This window comes from Vulpes lagopus, chromosome 12 (assembly GCF_018345385.1).
Source record: "Vulpes lagopus strain Blue_001 chromosome 12, ASM1834538v1, whole genome shotgun sequence".
Lineage (NCBI taxonomy): Eukaryota > Metazoa > Chordata > Mammalia > Carnivora > Canidae > Vulpes > Vulpes lagopus.
In genome coordinates this window covers 72,877,311-72,882,878 of record NC_054835.1, presented here as the reverse complement: position 1 = coordinate 72,882,878, position 5,568 = coordinate 72,877,311, and the positions used below count along the sequence as shown (strand labels likewise).

General features: G+C 33.2%; 1 pseudogene; it reads right to left on the bottom strand.

Moving 5' to 3' along the window:
* Window positions 1-3,335: 3,335 nt before the first annotated feature.
* On the bottom strand, window positions 3,336-3,953 carry LOC121473777 (annotated as a pseudogene).
* Window positions 3,954-5,568: the final 1,615 nt, after the last annotated feature.

The window sequence follows — 5,568 nt, the reverse complement described above, 5'->3', positions numbered from 1 at the left end:
AAATCTTCCTTATTATGAAGTAGGAAGAGTGAACACACAAAAAAAGTGTTAATTTAATTTACTAAACTTATTTAGTACTCATTAATCAAATAGATATTCATTAATTTCTATGCATGCACAGGGCTTTCTACTAGATAAAGAATGTAGTGTTGAACAAAAAAAAACTGAGTGCATTTTTCCATAAATATTATATTTTCATGACAAAAGACAAATGGCACACAGGCATTTGTGCAAACACACACATGAGGTAGTGAAATACAGATATTGAATATATGATATGCATAAATATAAGTGTGTTAGGGGCATAAGATATATAGTTGTAGGTATGATTGTACATGTATATACGTGATATATGTCATATGTACATATACGTGCATGTATGTATCCATGTGTATTTAACGTATATATATAAGGCATGTGTCCCTATATTATATTATGTATCAGGTAGTAACAATTCCAGTGATGAAAAATAAAGCAGGTTAAAAGAGATTTGGGGTTTTCTGTGGACTGGGGGTTGGCTTTTTACAAAGGAAAGTTAGAAAATCTTTTGCCGTGATGTGATTCCATCACAGAACTGGGTGGAAGATATTTCAGGGCCTATAGCGGGACTATGTATTCAATGTGGAGAATTTTTTATTTTTGTCCTGAGTAATATAGGAAGCTGTTGGAGAATTCTGAGAAGAAAAATGACACAGACTGTAGAAGCCTTCTGGCTGCCTTGTGGAGAATAGGGTACAGGGCTGAAGGTGCAAACTGGGAAATCAATTGGGGACCATTGCGATAAATAGTCCAACCAAGGGAGACTGGTGACTTGGGGAAGGCCAAGAGCCTTATCAATTTCGTACCTGTGAAGTTTTTTAAAGTTCTGAAACTTCAGTGTTCACTACTGTGGTATAGCATGCCATTTTATCTCATCTGCGTTTCCTTTCTTCCCTGGTTCAAACCAATACCCTAAGATATTTCTGTCTCTCTATATAATCCCTTAAATCCCTAGTGCCGAGATAACATTTTCTTTGTAAACTATTATCTAAATCAAGCCATATGGAGCCTACGATATTTTAATAATATCATTTCTAAATGTTAAACATGTAATAATGGTATGATATTTGGAGGTAGAAATAATGGAAAATTAAAAATCATATTTAATTTGACCAGCTCTAGGCATTAGTGTTCTTTTGTTCTATATACATACACATATATGTGTATGACTTTCATCACTATACATATAGAATGTTGTGTTCTGATTTCTCACACACCGATGTGTATATTTATGGAAACCTGTATATATTTTAACACCTCCTATTCTATTTTGAAAAACAAAATTATGGTTTGCAATATTTATTTATATTTATATATCATTCTTATATTTTTGACATTATTTTATTCACTAAATATTTACTGAGTGCTTACTGTAAACAGGGCTATTCTTGGCACCTGTAACACATCAGTCAACAAAACTTAAAAAACAAAAACTCTGCAAATATACACTTTATACTCCCATGCTAGGAAATTTCTGATGAATAATAAACATAGTAAATGAATAAAATGTAACAGTATGTTAGAAGGTGATAAATGTCCTAGAAAAAATGGCACTGTACAAAAAGGATTATAGTAGGGCTGGAGTAAGATGTGGTGGCCAGAGTTGGTCTCTTCGAGAAGGAATTGCTATTTTTTTTTTCATTATAAAGAAGCATGTGCGTCTTTTGTTCATAAACTCTTATCTAAAATGTGAAATTTTTTCTTGGATACATTCCTAGGAAAGGAATTAATGGATTTAAAAGAAAGATTTTTTTAAACCAACTTATGCATATATCAGCAGTGTTCAAGTTATTATTCGAATGTTCCTTGAAAACTATTAATCCTTAATCACTTTAAGTACTTTATTAATATTTAACCACTTTGTTTTCAGATTGTTAATACTGGCATTTGCATTCCTTGAATAATTTTGATGTTCCCCCAAAGATGTTAAGAATTCCAATTTACTACTTGGTAAAATGACAATTTTGATATTCCTTGCTTGCTTTTCTCTCATATTTTATTTTTCTAATTTTGGCATTAATCTGTATGCCCCCCACCCCTTTTTTGCAGGGAGTTCTGAAGAGTAGAATTAAGAATTTTTAAGACTATCTATTTATTTATTTGTTTGTTTATTTATTTATTTATTTATTTATTTATTTATTTATTCGAGTGAGAGAGAGAGCACGAGAGAGCCAGGGAGGAGAGGAGGAAGCAGTCTCCTCTCCCTGAAGAGGGAGCCCAAATTGGGGATTCCATCCCAGGACCCTCAGACCATGACCTGAGCAAAAGGCAGATGCTTAACTGACTGTGCCACCCATGTGCCCCAAGACTCTATTCTCTAAAACAGTTTTAGATTTACTGATGGGAAGGTAAAGAGATTTCCCATACATTTGTCCATTTCTGTTAGATGGGTATTAAAGTTTCCATTATGGCAGTGGACTCATCTATTTCTCACAGTTGTATCAGTTTCTGCTTCTTATATTTAAGATGCTATTATTAGGTGCATATTCAATTTTCCTACCCTGAAGTCTGCTATGTCTGCCAAACAGCAACTCCCGCTTCCTCTGATTAGTGCTACTATGGTACATCTTTTATCACTCCTTATTTTAACCTGTACATATCTTTGTATTTAAAGTGGGTTTCATGTAGAAAAAACAGCTGATTCTTGTTTTTCATTCTTTCTATCTCTTTTATCTGGTGTGCTTAGACCATTGATATTTAAAGTGACTATTGATATAGACAGATTAACAACTCTTTGCCCTTTCTATTGTTCATATTTTTGTCTTCTACCATTTTTCTCCTTTTTGTAGTTTTAACTGAGCATTTTATGGGATTGCATTTCCTCTGCTTCCTTACTATATCAATTATATTTCTTTTTTTTAAAAAAGATTTTTGTGGGTTTTTTAAGTGTTTGTCCTAGATTTTGCAATATACATTTACAGCTAATGCAAGTCTGCTTTTAAATAATCTATGTTGAAAAAAAAATCTATGTTGTTTCATGGGTAGTACAAATAACTTATGACAACAAAATTTTCCTAATTCCTCCCTCTTGTCCTTGTATTTTTTTTTTCTCAGTTCAAGTTTAACAGAAACAACAAAAGATCAAAAGTGATGCCTCGCTACTGTACATATCAGTTGGCCTGCCCCATAGCACAGCTCAGACCATTCTCTCCAGAGGAAGAAAGGCTGGCCTCCCCAACCCCTACAGGAAAGGGCCTGTCTTGTCCCATACCACATATCACATCTGCAGAGTCTAAAGTCTTGTTTTAAGCATGACAATAGTACAAAAAAAGATTCTGTTTTCATGGATGCCCACTACAGCCCGGCCCTAAAATGGCGAGGCGCTCACTTCTGCTTAGAGAAATATTCTTTGCTCTTCTGGACATCAGGCTTGATGGTATCACTGCCAGGCTTCCAGCCAGCTGGGCACACTTCCCCACGCCTGTCAGTGAACTGGAAGGCCTGAACCAGTTGCAGAGTCTCATCCACAGAGTGACCAACAGGAAGGTCATTTACAGTGACCTGCCAAAGGATACCTTTATCAATGATAAAGAGGCCCCTGAACAAGATGCCTTCATCAGCCTTTAAGACTCCTGAGCAGTGGTATGCTTGGGGTCTGATACCAAGGGAATGTTCATGGGTCCCAGTCCTCCTTGTTTCTTGGGTGTTTTGATCCAAGCCAGGTGACAGAAATGAGAATCCACAGAAGCACCAATCACTTGACAGTTGAGTTTCTTAAATTCTTCTGCCCTGTCACTGAAAGCAATGATCTCAGCGGGGCACACAAAGGTGAAGTCAAGAGGATAAAAGAATAATACAACATATTTTCCTTTGTAGTCAGATAGGCTGAGGTCTTTGAATCAACCATCTGGCATAACAGCCGTGGCTTTGAAGTTGGGAGCAGGATGCCCAATTTTGGCATTTCCTGAAGACATCTTGCTACGGGCAGCTCTGAAGAGACTGACCGCCGAAGACCAGTCAGGAAGAAGACACCTTGTCCTTGTATTATTAGTATCATTCATTTCACTTATACATAAGTATACATATGTGCATAAGTATACATAATTGAATATAATATCACTATTATTATTATAAACACATTGCTAATTGTTGGGTTAATTAATAAGGTAAATTAAATAATAAGATAAATTGAATTCTATCTTACTTCCATTTATTCTTTCTCAGATGCTTTTACTTTTTTTATGTAGATCCTAGTTTATGACTTACCTAATTTTCTTTCTCTTAACGAAATTCTCCTAACTTTTCTTTCTAGGCAGATGTACTGGCAAAAAAATTCCTTTAACCCTTTTCTTCTGAGAAAGTCTTTATTTCTCCTTCAATTTTGAAGAATAATTTTACAGGTACAGAATTCTAGATTGGTGTTTTTCTTTTTTCAACCTTTTAAATATTCAACTCTCTTTGCTTGCATGATTTCTGAGAAGTCAGACATAATTCTTATCTTTGCTTCTTTATTCATAAGGTTGGTTCTTCTCATTTTTCTTCTTTCAAATTTTTTCTTTATCTTTGATTTTCTATAGTTTGAGTAAATATGTCTAGGTTTTGCATCTTATAATTTTAAAAATCCACTTTATACTTTCAATAATTTATCTGTAAATATTTTTTTAGCTCACCTAACCTGAAATCTTATTGTAGAAAATAATTCAAATTAATTCAAGAAAAACAGTGACTTTTCTAAAAAAATGACATAACTAGGGTGGAAGAAATCTATAATATGTTGATGCCTACTCTATTTTGCTTCCCACTAAAAGCATACAGAATGTGTTTCTTCATTTGAAAGTAAAGTAAGAAGCATACAGGAAAGCATTGTTTTACTTTATTTTTCAGAGATTTTAGATAACAATCTCACAAATAGCCGAAGAATCTATGCCTATTCTAGAAGTAAACCTTAATCATCAATCTCAATATTAGTGTATTAAAGAAAAGCTTGCAATATTATTTCATATCATTCAGAAAATTGGTTTGGTTTCACTGAAATGCATTATCTTTGTACTCATAAATATCAGAGGCATTAGTAGGTAATGACTTTAAAAAATTGACAAAATATTTTATTTATAGTTACTTATTTCAAAATGTAATAGATAACCAGAATTGTAATTCATTCCTTGATTATATGTAGCCACACATATTATTCAAAGGATAATGCATATATTATTTGTCTCCTAAAGAGTACTGCATTTCTTTTAGCATAGAGAATATCTGATACATAGTATGAAGCACTTGACATTTGTATTAAATCCTCTTTGGATGACTAAATGCTTTTGTTATTCTTGTCAATATTATAAATTATAAAATTTAATAGGGCCGGACATATTTAGCTCAACAAAATGGGGCTTCAATTGACTTTAAAATATATAACTTTTGTTTGCAATTAATTCTAAATCTTCCACAATTAAAAGTACCACCTTCTTTATTTTCCTTTAAGGTATCAAGTGGTATCTGCTTTTTGGGTAAAAATATAAATGATAAGCTATTTTTTTTTCAAAATTCTTCATCAATATAAGGTTTACTTGCTGAGACAATTTTTAGAGT